Here is a 16,015-nt window from a genome sequence, read left to right as displayed (position 1 = left end):
TTGGCTTATTCCTCTTAGTATAATGTTCTCAAAGTTCCTCCAAGGTGTAGCATGTGTCAGAATTTCCTTCCTCTTTAAGGCTGAATAATATTTCTTGTATGTAGCATATGCTACATTTTGTTCATTCATCCACGGATGGACACTTGGAATGCATCCACATTTTAGCTATTGTGAATAATGCTGTTATGTACATGGGTGTACAACCATTTCTTCAATTCCCTGCTTTTAATTCTTTTGGGTGTATATCCAGAATTGAATTGCTGGATCCTTTTGGGTGTATATCCAGAATTGAATTGCTGGATCTTCTATTTTAATTTTTTAAAGTAACTGCCATGCTATTTTTTATAGTGACTGCAGCATTTTACGGTCCAATCAGCAGTGTAGAAGTGTTTTTGTATCATCACATCCTCGTCAACACTTGTTATTTTTCTTTTTCGTTTTAAAATAATAGCCATTCTAATGTATGTAAGGTGGGGTCTCATTGTCTTACTTGCAGTTCTCTAATTATTAGTGATGTTGAGCATCTTTTCATGTGCTTATTGGCCATTTGTATATCTTTAGAGAAATGTCTGTTCTTCACATCATCTGCCCATTTTAAAACTGGGTTGTTGAGTTTTAGAATTATCTGTATATTCTGTATATTAATTTATCAGGGATGGGTGCGGTGACTCATGCCTGTAATCCCAGCACTTTGGGAGGCCGAGGTGGGCGGATCATGAGGTCAAGAGATGGAGACCATCCTGGCCAACATGGTGAAACCCTGTCTCTACTAAAAATACAAAAATTAGCCAGGCATGGTGGCACGTGCCTGTAGTCCCAGCTACTCAGGAGCCTGAGTCAGGAGAATCACTTGAACCTGGGAGGCAGAGGTTGAAGTGAGCCGAGATCACGCCACTGCACTCCAGCCTGGTGACACAGTGAGACTCCATCTCCCAAAAAAAAAAAAAAAAAAAGAATTCTTATCAGATATGATTTGCATATTATTTTCTCCCATTTCAGAAGTTGCCTTTTTTACTCTGTTGATGTTGTCCATCTATAAAATTCAGTCTATTTTTTTTTGTTTCCTGTGCCTTTGATGTCATATCTAAGAAATCATTGCTAAATCAATTGTTGTGAAGCTTTTGCCCTGTGTTTTCTTGTAAAAGTTTTATAGTTTTAGGTCTTCCATTTAGGTCTTTGATCTATTTTGAGTTAATTTTTTAACATGGTGTTAGGTGAGAGTCCAATTTCCTTCTTTTGCCTGTGGATATCCAGTTTTCCCAGTACCATTCATTCAAGAGACTGTCCTTTTGTTCCTGAAACACCAGGGTTTCTGTCTAGGTCCCGCTGCTGCTTGGTGCACAGAAAGCCAATCACTGAGATGACAAGTATGGCCAAGAAAGAAGGCTTTAATCAGGTGCTGCAGCCAAGGAGATAGAAGCTCAGTCTCAAATCCATCCCCCTGACTGACTAAAACTAGGACTTTATATAGCAAGGAGGAAATGTAACAATATGTAAGAAAACAAAAACCAGAGAAGGGCAAGGAGGGCATCTGGTGACGTGATCTGATGAGTTCTAGTTATCTGATTCTTTTTTTTATATATAGGCCTGAAGGTCTTTTCCTGAGGAAAGGAACTCAGATAAAACAAATGTGAGTTTCAAGTTTTAACAGCAAAAGGGTCAATTTCCATGTTTATCCAAATACAATTGTCTGTGGGACTCTTGGGTTGGTTTCACTTTTTTTCGTTGGATGATCTTGGCACCCTTGTCAAAAATTGAGACCATATCTGTGAGGATCGTTTCTGTGCCCTCTATTCTGTTTCATTGGTCTATGAATATGTCTTGTCTTTATGCCAGTACTACATTGAACTTTGTAGCTTTGTACTATAGTAAATTTGATTACTGTAGCTTTGTAGTAAGTTTGGAAATTAGGAATTGTGAGTCCTCCAGCTTTGCTCCTCTTCTTCAAGATTGTTTTGGCAATTAAGTGTCTGTTAAGATTACATATGAATTTTAGGATGGCTTTTTTTTTTTTTTTGAGACGGAGTCTCACTCTGTCGCCCAGGCTGGAGTGCAGTGGCGCGATCTCAGCTCACTGCAAGCTCCGCTTCCTGGGTTCACGCCATTCTCCTGCCTCAGACTCCAGAATAGCTGGGACTACAGGCGCCTGCCACAACTCCTGGCTAATTTTTTGTATTTTTTAGTAGAGACGGGGTTTCACTGTGTTAGCCAGGATGGTCTTGATCTCTTGACCTTGTGATCTGCCTGTGTCGGCCTCCCAAAGTGCTGGGATTACAGGCATGAGCCACCGCGCCTGGCCCTGGGTTTTTTTTTTTTTTTTTTTTCTGCAAAAAACACCATTGGATTTGTATAGAGATCACAATGAATCTGTAGATTTCTTTTGGTAGGATTGACATCTTAACAATACTAATTCTTCCAATTCCTGAATATGGGGTGTGTTTCCATTTATTTATGGTATCTTTAATTTCTTTCAGCATTGTTTTATAATTTATATTGTATAAGTCTTTCACCTCAAGTTCATTCCTAAGTGTTGTATTCTTTTTGATGCTATTGTAAATAAACTTATAGTTTCTTTTTTTTGATCATTATTAGTGCATAGAAATGCAACTGGTTTTTATGTTAACTTTGTGTCCTGCTGCTTTGCTGAATTCAGTTTTTGTAGACTGTAGGGTTTTGTACGTTTAAAATTGTATCATTTGCAAGCAGAAATCGTTTTACTTCTTCCTTTTCAATTTGGATGCCTTTTTATTTTCCTTGACTAATTTTCTCTGGCTAGAACTTCTAGTACTGTGTCAAATAGAAGTGGTGAAATTAGGCATCCTGATCTTAGAGGGAAAGTGTTCCTTCTTTCATCATTGTGTATGATATTTGCTGTGGGTTTTGTTGTATATGGCTTTTATTAAGTAGGGGCAGTTTCCTTCTATTCTTAGTTTAAGTGTTTTTATCATGAAAGGGGTGGAATTTTGTCAAATGCTTTTTCTGCATCAATCGAGCTGATCAGATGACTTTTTCCCCCCACTTTCTTTCTGTTTATATCGTGTGTTACATTGGTTTTTCATCCTTGCATTCCAGGAATAAATCTCACTTGGTCATGTGATATAATCCTTTTAATATAAGATATGATCTGATATGTAGAAAACTGTAAGATATCACAAAAAAATTTTGAATTAATGAGTTTAGCAAAGTAGTGGAATGCAAAGTCAACACGCAGTTTACTGTTACTTCATTGAGGACTTTTGCATTAATTCATAAGTGATATTAGTCCATGGTTTTCTTTTCACATCGTGCCTTTGTCTAGCTTTGGTGTCAGGTTACTGCTGGCCTCATAGAATGACTTAGGAAGTGTTCCATCTTTAATTCTTTAGAAAAGTTTGAGAAGCAGTGGTACTAGTTCTTTTAAATGTTGGATAGAACTCACCAGTGGAACCATCAGGTGCAGGGCTTTTGTTTGCCAGGAGATTTTTGATTACTGATTCAATCTCCTTATTTGTTACAGGTCTATTCAGATTTTCCATGTTTTCGTGATTTCATTCTGATGGGTTTTATTTTTCTAGGAATTTGTCTATTTCATCTAGGTATTATGTTTGTAATTTCAAATTCCACTTGTTCATCGCTAGTATACTGGAAAATAATTGAGGGTTTTTTCTTCTTTTTTTGACACGGAGTCTCGCTCTTGTTGCCCAGGCTGGAGTGCAGTGGTGCGATCTCAGTTCACTGTAACCTCCATCTCCTCCCAGGTTCAAGTGATTTTCCTGCTTCAGCTTCCTGAGTAGCTGGGATTCCAGGTGCACAGCACAACACCCAGCTAATTTTTAAATGTTTAGTAGAGATGGGGTTTCCCCATGTTGGCCAGGCTGGTCTCAAAGCCCTGACTTCAGGTCATCCACCCACCTCGGCCTCCCAAAGTGCTAGGATTACAGGCATGAGGCACCATGCCCAGCCTAGTCTTATATATTGACTATGTATCCTGCACTGTATGTATCCTGCAGTGTTGCTATGATTGCTTATTAGTTCCAACAGTGTTTTTTATCTATTTATTATTTATTTATTTATTTTTGAGATAGAGTCTCGCTCTGTTGCCCAGGCTGGAGTGCAGTGGCGCATTCTTAGCTCATTGCAAGCTCTGCCTCCCGGGTTCACACCATTCTCCTGCCTCAGCCTCCTGAGTAGCTGGGACTACAGGCTCCCACCACCATGCCTGGCTAATTTTTTTGTATTTTTAGTAGAAACAGGGTTTCACCGTGTTAGCCAGGATGGTCTCGATCTCCTGACCTCGTGATCCACCTGCCATGGCCTTCCAAAGTGCTGGGATTACAGGCATGAGCCACTGCACCCAGTCAACAGTGTTTTTGTTGATTTGGATTTTCTACGTGTGCAGTTATGTCATGTATGAACAGTTTTATTTCTTCCTTCCCAATCAGAATACGCTTTATTTCTTTTTCTTGTCTTATTTCATTAGCTAGGCCTTCCATTATGATGTTGAAAAGGAGTGGTAAGGGGATTTTCTTGGTTTGTTCCTGTTTTCTTGCCTTCATGGAGAAACTTCTGGTTTTTCACCATTAGTTAAATTCTTAGATGTAGAGATTTTGTGGATGTTCTTTATCAAATTGAAGTTTCCCTCTATTCCTAGTTTACTGAGAGTTTTTGTCATAAATGACTGTTCAATTTTGTAAAATGTTCTTTCTGCGCCTATTGATACGATCATGTGATTTTCTTCTTTGGCCTATGGATGTGATGGTTTATATTGATTTTCAAATGTTGAAACAGCCTTGTGCACCTGGGATAAATCCTACATGATTGTGGTATATAATTCTTTTTATATACAGTCATGTGTTGCTTAACAATGGGGATTCATTTTGAGAAATGTGTTTGGTGATTGTTGTATGAACATCATAGAGTGTCCTTATACAAAACCGTGACAGCATAAGCCTACTGCACACCTAGGCTATATGGTATAGCTTGTTGTTCCTAGGCTGCAAGCCTGTACAGTGTGTAACTGTAATGAACACTGTAGACAACTATAACACAGCAGTAAGTGTTTGTGTATCTAAACATCTCAATGTAGAAAAACTACAGTAAAAGTATGGTATAAAAGATTTTTTAAAAAATGGCACACCTGTGCAGAGTGCTTACCATGAATGGAGTTTGTAGGGCTGGAAGTTGCTCTGGGTGAGTCAGTGAGTAGTGAGTGACTGACAGTCTAGGACATTTTGTACACCACTGTAGCCTTGATAGACAACACTAAATCTATTAAAAAATATTTTTCGGTCTTCAGTAATAAATTACCTTTAGCTTACTGTAACCTTTTTCACTTTGTAAATGTTTTGATTAAAACTTTTTTTACTCTTTTGTAATAACACCTAGCTTAAAACACAGACACATTGTACAGCTATACAAAAACATTTTTTCTTTATATCCTTAACCTATATGCTCTTTCCTTTAAAATTTTTTATTTTATTATTTAAACTTTTTTGTTAAAAACTAAGACACAATGTACACATTAGCCTACACCTACACAGGGTCAGGATCATCAATATCACTGCCTTCCACCTCTACATCTTGACCCACTGGAAGGTCTTTAGGGGCAATAACATGCATAGAGCTGTCATCTCTTACGATAGCAATGCCTTCTTGTGGAATGCAGTTAACTTTTTTTTAAATAAGTAGAACGATTACACCTTGCTAAAATAATGCTAACATGTATAGCATAGTAAATACATAAACTGATAACACAGTTGATTATCAAGTATTATGTACTATATATAATTGTACGTGGTATACTTTTATACTATGGGCAGCACAGTAGTTTATTTACACCAGCCTCACCACAAACATGTAAGTAATGTGTTGCGCTCTGACATTGTGATGGCTACAGCTTCACTAGGAATTAGGAATTTTTCGGCTCCATTATAATCTATGGGACCACTGTTGTGCATGCAGTTCCTCCTTGACTGAAATGTCATGTAGTGCATGACTGTATCACTGGATTCGGTTTGCTAATATTTTAAGATTCTTGCACCTATGATCATGAGATATATTGGTCTGTAGTTTTCTATTAATGTCTTTAGCTGGCTTTGATATTAGGGTGATGCTGGCCTTATAGAATGAATTAGAAAGTATTCCTTTTGCTTCTATATTCTGAAAATTGTAGAGGATTGGTATAATCTCTTTCTTAAATGTTTGGCAGAATTCCCCCAGTAAACCCATCTGGGCCTGGTGCTTTCTATTTGGGAAGGTTATTAATTATTGATTCAATTTATTTTATAGGAATAGGCCTGTTTAGAATTTCCATTTTTTTAAGTTTTGGTGGATTCTGTCTTTAAATAATTAGTTTGATTCATTTAGTTTATCAGATTTCTAGATATGGAGTTATTGATAGTATTCTTTTATTATCCTTTTGTTCAATACAGATCTCATAGACATGAAAAGGATAATAAAGGAACACTATCACTAAAAAGTGATCCTTTCTTTTTATCTTAGTCTAATTGGAGGCTTATCAATTTACCTTGTTGAAGAACTACCTTTTGGTTTTATTTTTGTTTGTTTGTTTCTCAGTTGATTTTCTGTTTTCAGTGTCATTGATTTCTCCTCTAGTTTTTATTATCTTTTTTCTTCTGCTTCCTGTGGATTTAATTTGCTGCTCTTGTTACCTAAGGTGTAAGATCAGATTATTGATTTTTAGGTCTTTCTTCTTTTCTAATATATTATTTCAGTGATACAAATTTCTCTCTCTAAGCACTGCTTTTCCTGCATCCTATAATTTTGATACATTGTGTTTTCATTTCTATTTAGTTCAAATACTTTAAATTTCTCTTGAGATTTTTTATTCACGTGTTACTGTTTAGCCTTACATATATTGAGATATTCCAATTATCTTTCTGTTGTGAATTTCTGGGTTCCATTGTGGTCTGAGAGCAGACTCTATATGATTTCTATTCTTTTAAATTTGTTAAAGTATGTTTTATGGCCCAGAATGTTCTACCTTGGTGAATATTCCATGTGAATGTGAGAAGATTGTGTATTCTGTGGTTGTTGGATGAAATCTCCTATAGAAGTGAATTCTATTCAGTTGATTAATAAATAGAGTTTTGAGTTCAAGTGTGTCCTTTTTAGCCTTCTGTCTGCTGGATCTTCCTACTTCTGATAGAGCAGTATTGAAGTCTACAGCTATAAAAGTAGATAGATCTATTTCTTCTTGTCATACTATTAGTTTTTACCTCATGTATTTTGATGCACTGTTGTTAAGTACATACATATTAAGAACTGTGTCTTACTGGAGAATTGAGCCCTGTATTATGTAATGCCCTTCTTTATCTAATAACATTACTTGCTTTGAAGTCTGTTAGATCTGAAACTAATTCAGATACTTCTACTTTCTTTTGCTTAGTGTTAGCATGGTGTATTTTTTTCCACCTACTGAAAAAATGTCTTTATTTAAATTGGTTTTGAGATATCATATAATTGGGTCTTATTTCTTGTCCCATTATAATTGTCTTTGAATTGGTACATTCAGATCACTGTGATTATTGATATAATTGGATTAATATCTACCATATTTGTAACTATTTTCCATTTGTCACCTTTGTTCTTTGTTGCTGTATTTGTCTTCTCTTTTTTCTTACCTTTTGTGGTTTCAGCATTTTTAAAAAATTTATTTTTTGTATATGTTTTTAGGGTCTCACTCTGTTGTCCAGGCTGGAGTGCAGTCGTGCAATCTCAGCTCACTGCAGTCTCAACCTCCCAGGCTTAAGCCATCCTCCCACCTCAGTCTCCCAAGTAGCTGGGCCTACAGGCATATGTCACCATACCTGGCTATTTTTTTTTTCTTTTTTTTAATATTTTGTAGAGACCAGGTCTCAATATATTGCTCAGGCTGGCCTTGAACTCCTGGGCTCAAGTGATCCTCCTACCTCAGCCCCCCAAAGTGCTGGGATTACAGGTGTGAGCCACTGTCCCCAACCAACATATTTCAATATGGTTTCTTTTATCTCCCTTTGCTGGAAGCGAAAGAGATTTCTCTCCGATATTTACTGAGAGAACCTGGTTTAGCTCCTAGAAGTAAAACTCACAAAAGCATGGGGGCCTCCCTATAACTAGGTCCTCCTGGAGTTTTTATCACTGGAACTCGTCCACACCTAGCAATTTGTCAGCTACAGTTTGTTTTTCCACCCCTCTCCCAGTTTCTGTGGAGGTTTCTGCTTCAGTCTGTTGTGATTCTCTGTATCCACCTGACTGTCCTTCCAGTTGTGGGAGCAGTGGTATATTAGTCCATTTTCACACTGCTGTCAAGAACTACCTGAAACTGGGTAATTTATAAAGAAAAGAGATTTAATTGACTCACAGTTCCACATTGCTGGGGAGGCCTCAGGAAACTTAAAATCATGGTTGAAGGGGAAGCAAGGCACTTCTTACATGGTGGCAGGAGAGAGAGAGAGAGAGAGAGAGAGAGAGAGAGGAGAACAAAGAGGGAAGTGCCACTTTTAAATAATCAGATCTCATGAAAACTCGCTATCACAAGAACAGATGGGAAACTGCCCCTATGATCCAATCACTGCCCACTGGGTCCCTCCCCTGACACGGGATTACAATTTGAGATGATATTTGGGTGGGGACACAGAGCCAAAGCATATCAAGTGGATTCTCCTGTGATCTCACTGAAGTTTTTGAGAAATACATGCACATGTATTTTTTATATCAAGAGCAGGTAAGTATAATGCTAAACAAGAAGTTAATAGAAACTGCATGTTTCCTCCCCTCTTTGAAAATACATTAGCAATTGTTTTTAGATAGAGTGCACATTTCCTGGAGTCATTGTTTAAGAATAATAGACAAACAGGCTGGGCATGGTGGCTCACACCTGTAATCCCAGCACTTTGGAAGGCCGAGGTGGTTGGATCACCTTGAGGCCAGGAGTTCCGAGACCAGTCTGGGCATCATGGCAAAACCCCGTCTCTACTAACAATACAAAAATTAGCCAGGAATGGTTACGTGTACCTGTAATCCCAGTTACTGGGGTGACTGAGGCAGGAGAATTGCTTGAACCCAGGAGTCAGAGGCTGCAGTAAGCCAAGATCACGCCACTGCACTCCAGCCTGGACAACAGAGTGAGACTCTGTCTTAAAACAAACAAAAAAACAAAGACACTACAAACCCACTTTGCTTTTCATGAATTGAAAATCATTACATGGTGTCGTCAGGAGATCTTAGACTCTGTGAAAGGCGTTTTCCAGAGAGTCGCCCAAAATTGGAAGGGTGTCAGGGGGCTGAAATGCCTAGGCAGAGATGATGGGTTTGATGTAGTAAAGAGTGAGGAGTCACCAATGTGTCTTAGCAAGGGAATACTCTAAAAAGCATGTTTTAAGAAGAGATTCTACCATCTTTGTCCTGGGTGTGGGTTCATAGAGAAAACCTAGCGTCATAAAACAAGCAAGGAAAACCATGGATTATGAAAGGATCTTTCTACAAAGAGAGTAATTAGTACTTCTCTATTTTGCAGACTCTCTCAGTACCTTCAAAATATTTACAGCCTTCCCAAATGTAATGTGTACCCTTCTCAAGACTATGCATAATGCAGTCACTTAAGAGTTGTGCTATGTTTTACATAGACTGACAGGCTCTTGTTCAAATTCGTTGTGATAGCATCTTTTCATTTTCTTTTGGGGTAGTTTTAAATACATTTTCCTTTTTAAGAAGGCTAGGATGTTTGGGGGGAAAATCCTCGTACTTTTTATAAGCCACTTACTCTCATAACGCAGATTAACTTCACAGCACGTAAAAAGAATACTGGAGAACCCTTGCATGATTAAATATGTCCCTAGAGGATTAAATTTTTCCACATATTTATAAGCCAGTGCTATTGATAATGTTCCAGCATTAAGCTTTCTGAACATCCTCATTATGGAGGAGGCCTTTTTTTCTTCGTTCTGCCCTTGCTGTTAGTTTTTCCATGGTCAGATATGTAGCGCTATAAAATTATCTGCGGAAACATACAATCTGAATGTTTAGCTGGAGTCTAAGTATCATGTCTGGGACTGTTCCAATTTTTGTTCAAAGATGTTGTCAGTTTTTCAGACTTATTTGTTCTTTTGTCTTACTGGAAACCTGGCAGAAGGTAGCTATTTACAGGCAAATCTTAGAGATATTATGGGGTTTGTTCCAGACCACCACAATAAAGCTAATATCGCAGTAAATCAAGTCTCACAATTTCTTTGGTTTCTCAGTGCATATAAAAGTTATATTTTTACTATACTGGTAGTCCATTAAGTGTTTAATAGCGTTATGTCTAAAAATACATGCATACCTTAAGTAATACAAAATACTTTTTTTTTTTTTTTTTTTGCTAAAAAATGCTGACAATTATTGAGCTTTCAGCAAGTTGTAATCTTTTTGCTGGTGGAGGTTCTTGCATTGATATTGATGGTGGCCACCTGATCAGGGTGGTAGTTGCTAAACGTTGGGGTGGCTGTGGCAATTTCTTAGAAAAAGACAAGTTTGTTGCAGCAGTTGGCTTTTCCTTTCAGAAAAGATTTCTCTGTAGCATGCAGCGCTGTTTGATAGCATTTTACCCACAGCAGAACTTCTTTAAAATTGGAGTTGTCCTCTCAAACCCTGCTGCCACTTTATCAACATGATGTTCTAAATCCTTAGTTGCAACAGTGTTCACAGCATCTTCATCAGGAATAGATTTCCATCTAGAAAACACTCTCTTTGCTTACCTGTAAGAAGCAACTCCTCATCTGTTCAAGTTTGATCCTGAGATTGCAGCAATTCAGTCACGTATTCAGGCTCCACTTCTAGTTCTCTTGCTTTTTTCACCACATCTGCAGTGACTTTCTCTTGAACCCCTCAAAGTCATCCATGAGGTTGGAATCAACTTCTTTCAAACTCCTTTTGATATTGATATTTTGACCTCCTTCCATGAACCACGAATGTTCTTACTGGTGTCTAGAATGATGAATCCTTTCCAGAAGGTTTTCAATTTACTTTGATCAGATTCATCAGAGAAATCACTCTGTATGGCAGCTGTCGCCTTATTAAATGTATTTTTTAAATAATAAGTCTTGAAAATCAAAATTACTCCTTGGCACAAGGGCTACAGAATGGATATTGTCTTAGCAGGCATGAAAACAACATTTATCTCTTTGTACATCTGGATGACCAGGTACATTGTCAGTGAGCAGTAATATTTTGAAAGGAACCTTTTTTTCTGAGCAGTAGGTCTCAACAGTGGGCTTAAGATATTCAGTAAACCATGATGTAAACAGATGTGCTGTTACCCATGTTTTGTTGTTTGTTATAGAGCACAGGCAGAGAAGTTTTGGAATAATTTTTAAGGGCCCTAGAATTTTTAGAATGGTCAGTAAGCATTGGCTTCAACTTAAAGCCACCAGCTGCTTTGGCCTTGACCAAGAGAGTCAGCCTATTTTTTGAAGCTTTAAAGCCAGGCATTGACTTCTCCTCTGTAGTTACGAAAGTCCCAGATGGCATCTTCTTCCACTAGAAGGTGGTTTCATCTATGTTAAAAATCTGTTGATCAGCCACATCTGTTTTCTGAGCTAGATCTCATAATAATGTGTTGCAGCTTCTACATCAGTACCTACCGCTTCACCTCTCACTTTTATGTTATGGAGACACCTTCTTTCCTTAAACCTCATTAGCCAACCTCTGCTAGCTTCCAGCTATGCTTCTGTAGCCTCCTTACCTCTCTCAGCCTTCATAGAAGTAAAGAGACTTTGAGTTTTACTCTGGATTAGGCTTTGGCTTAAGGGGATATTGTGGCTGGTTTGATCTTCTAGACCACTAAAACTTTCTCTGTAGCTCTTTCACTTTCTTATTTTTGTGCGTTCATTGGAGTAGCACTTCTAATTTCCTTCTAGAACTTTCTCTGTGCATTAACAACTTGGCTGTTTGGTGCAAGAGGTGTAGCTTTTTTTTTTTTTTTTTTTTTTTTTTAGTATGTCTCAGCTTTTGACATGCATTCCTCACTATGCTTAATCATTCCTAGCTTTTTTTTTTTTTTTTTGGAGACAGAGTCTCACTCCGTTGCCCAGGCTGGAGTACAGTGGCGCAATCTCAGCTCACTGCAACCTCTGCCTCCCGGGTTTAAGCGATTCTCTTGCCTCAGCCTCCCAAGTAGCTGGGATTGCAGGCGTGCACCAAAACGCCCAGCTAATTTTTGTATTTTTAGTAGAGTCGGGGTTTTCACCATGTTGGCCAGGCTGGTCTTGAACTTCTGACCTCAAGGGATCCACCCACCTCGGCCTTCCAAAGTGCTGAGATTACAAATAGGCATGAGCCACCGTGCCTGGCCCATTTCTAGCTCTTGATTTAAAGTGAGAAATGTGTGACTCTTCCTTTCACTTGGACACTTTGAGGCCATTGTAATTGGCCTGCTTTCAACATTGTTTTGTCTCAGGAAATAGGCCAGAGGAGAGGGAGAGAGATGGAGGAATGACCAGTTGGTGAATTGGTCAGAACATATACAACATTTATCTACTAAGGTCACCATCTTATATAGGTACAGTTTGTGGTGCCCCAAAACAGTTACAATAGTAACACCAGAGGTCACTGATCACAGATCACCACAACAGATATAATAATAATGAAAAAGTTTGAAATATTGTGAGAATTACCAAAATGTGACAGAGAGACGCGAAGAGAGCACATGCTGTTGGAAAAATGGTATTGATTACTTTGCTCAATGCGGAGTTGCCACAACTTTCAATTTTTTTTTTTAATCACTAAATACGTAGTACTTACCATTTCAAAAAAGATCATTTAATTTCAGTGCACGTTTTTCCTGACGTAATATTCTGGTTTATAAGGAATCTTGTTATTGCTGAGGGATTGAGTTATTTATTAAATGACATTTTTTTTTTTCAGGTGTTAGGTTGTCAAATTAATTTCCCGTGGCTAATCAGCCTGGACTTGACTGTATGCACATAATGGTCCTCCACTCCCCCAGCTCTCCAGGACTTGCAGTCTCTCTGATCCCACCAGCCTACAGGTCTTTTCTTTGTTTTCTTTTCTTTTTTTTTTTTTTTTTTTTTTTTTTTTTTTGAGACGGAGTCTTGCTCTGTTGCCCAGGCTGGAGGGCAGTAGCGTAATCTTGGCTCACTGCAACCTCCGCCTCCTGGGTTCACACCATTCTCCTGCCTCAGCCTCCTGAGTAGCTGGGACTACAGGTGCTCGCCACCACGCCCGGCTAATTTTTTGTATATTTTGTAGAGACGGGGTTTCACGTATCAGCCAGGATGATCTCGATCTCCTGACCTCGAGATCTGCCCACCTCGGCCTCCCAAAGTGCTGGGATTACATATGTGAGCCACACTGCACCTGGCTGCCTGCAGGTCTTTTCTTACCAGCCAGGACTCTTTCCCAGTCTCTTCATTGGTGTTCACCAGACCCTCAGTTTCTCTGACCTTAACCTTTTGATCCTTATTGTGCCAGTCCCTTAGCTTAGATGGGCTCTTAATTTCTTTTCTCCCCAAATTTTTATTTTCTGTCCTGACCAGAGGCATCAGATTGTTCTACACTGTTTAAATGTGCCAGTCAGCATCTCTTCTTCCGCTCTCTGCACAGCTGGGCCTCAGGGTCGCCACTCTTCTCAAGCCCCATAGTCTAACCCTTCTTGGGTCACACAGGACTTCCTGCCTGCTATCTAGACCCTGGAGCTCCCCTGCCCCCTGTCCCCTGGTCCCTTCACTTTTCACTGCTGCAGCTTTGCTCATCCTTCCCTCCTCATTCCTGCCTCTGGGGGAGAGCTGCCCCTCCTTTCCAGTGCCAACCTCTTCATCAGTGCTTCAGAGTTCTGCTTCAGCACTAAACAAAAACACAAACCAACTAAGATTTTAATATTTTTATATTAATATTTAAAATTGTTTAATTTTTATAAATGTTAAATAACATTTGGTTTTAAGAAATATTAAATATTTAATTTTAATAAATATTGTTTATTAACATTAAATAAAGGTGATCAGGTGGGAGGATCACCTGAACCCAGGAGGTTGAGGCTGCAGTAAGCTATGATTGTGCCACTGCACTCGAGCCTAGGTGACAGAGCGAGACTGTCACCAAAAACAAAACAAAAAAAAGAACTGTTTGCAGCAACAAAAGTTAGAAAGCACTACCCTTTAACAGAGAGCTGATTAAATTATGGTGTATTTATTATTGGTGGCAAATTTTAATAAATATTAATTTTTAATAAGTATTTTTTTAAAATCTTAATATTGAGTAATATTTAATATTAAGTAACACATGCACATGGATTTAAAAATTAAAGTAGTATAAAATAATCTACAGAGGCTATTTGATGCCAGTTTGTGTGTATATGCATTCTTCCATAGATGATACATGCATAAACAAGTATGTACATCCATGCATTTCTTCCTCTTCCTGTCTCCTCCTTCCACTCTTTTTGAACACAAATACTATCTATACACAGTCTAGATACTGCTTTTTAAATATATGGCTATGTTTTGGAAAACAATTTGTGTCAGTATTATAAGACCTGCCTCGTTCCTTTAATAGATACAAAATATGTATTATTATTATTTTTTTTTTTTTTGAGACTCTGTCACCCAGACTGGAGTGCAGTGGCGTGATCATAACTCATTTCAGCCTCAACCTCCTGGGTTCAGGTGATCCTTCCACTTTAGCTTCCCAAGTGGCTGGGATTGCAGGTGCACTCCACCATGCCTGGCTAATTTTTAAATTTTTTGTGGAGTTGAGGTCTCACTATGTTGCCCAGGTTGGTCCTGAACTCCTAAGCTCAAGCAGTCCTCCTGCCTTGGGCACCCAAAGTGCTAGGATTACATGTGTGTGAGCCATCGTGCCTGGCCCAAACAGTGTTTCAGTAAGCTTCCTTACAATGGAAGTCTTTGTGCCCGTGTACAACTTTATCAGTATGAAGTCTTAAAAGTGGAATTGCTGGATTAAAGGGTGCCTACATTTTCATCTTCTAAAAAGAGAAATTCTATTTCTTGTATTATTACTGTTCCAGTCTGTTTATGCATTGTTGATTTCTTAGGTATGTCTTCAATGTCTGCTATCTTTTTAAAGCATTCATCTCTTTATTTCTTGTGAGTTCTGAGAGAATTTCTGAGGCATTCTGGTTCAGCGTTCTACATTTCACAGCCCCTGTGATCACTGAATTCCTAAATGTGATACTCATTGTTTGTTTCTAAGAACTCTTTACTGTTCTCCTCTCAAGTGTACAGGCCTTTTATTTTTTAACTTTTTATTGAAGGATAACATATATCCAAAAAAACACACAAATCTTATGTTCAACTTAATGAATTCTCAAAAAATACACCTTATGTAACCAACGCTTAGATAAATAAACAAGTTATTACCAGCACCTTGGAATGTCCCTTGTGCCCCTTACAGTCTCTCTGTGGGTGGCCACTATCTTTTCTTCTAACACCACACATTCATATTGCCTATTTCATTTTAATTTTATATAAATGTAATTATACAGTACATACTGCTACTCCTTCCTTTCGTGTAACATTATGTTTGAAGGTAGTTTGTTCTCACTGATATATAGTATTCCATTGCATGACTATACCACAATCCATTTGTTCATTCTACTGTTGATGGTCACCTCAGTGGTTTCTAGTTTTGGGCTATCATGAATAGCGCTGCTATGGACACTTTTGTTTGTGTCTTCCGGTGCACATATGTACACATTTTTGTTGGGTGTGTATACACATAGAGTAGAATTGCTGCATCATAGGACATAGAGTCCTGGTTGTTCCACATCCTTGCCAGCACTTGGTATTTTCTTTGTCATTTTAATCTTTTTGATAGGTGCAAAGTAGTGTTTCATTGTGGTTTCAGTGTTCATATCTCTAAATACTCATGCTATTGAGCCCATTTTCATGTTTATTGGCTCTTTGGATATCCTCTTTTGTGAAGTACCTATTGAAATTTATTTTTCTGTTTTAAAATTATTTTTAAAAAGTATATTCGGCTAGCTGGTATGTCACATTTTTTTGAGAAAATCCTTTTGCCC

General features: G+C 38.2%; 1 protein-coding gene across 4 annotated transcripts in view; it reads left to right on the top strand.

Annotated features, from left to right (window-relative positions):
* The window catches only part of ATG7 (autophagy related 7), a 269,659-nt gene that overhangs the window by 133,105 nt on the left and 120,539 nt on the right, over positions 1-16,015 (top strand). The window lies entirely within an intron of this gene.

This window comes from Chlorocebus sabaeus, chromosome 22 (assembly GCF_047675955.1).
Source record: "Chlorocebus sabaeus isolate Y175 chromosome 22, mChlSab1.0.hap1, whole genome shotgun sequence".
NCBI classification, from domain to species: Eukaryota; Metazoa; Chordata; class Mammalia; order Primates; family Cercopithecidae; genus Chlorocebus; species Chlorocebus sabaeus.
This window is presented reverse-complemented; position numbering and strand designations above follow the sequence as displayed.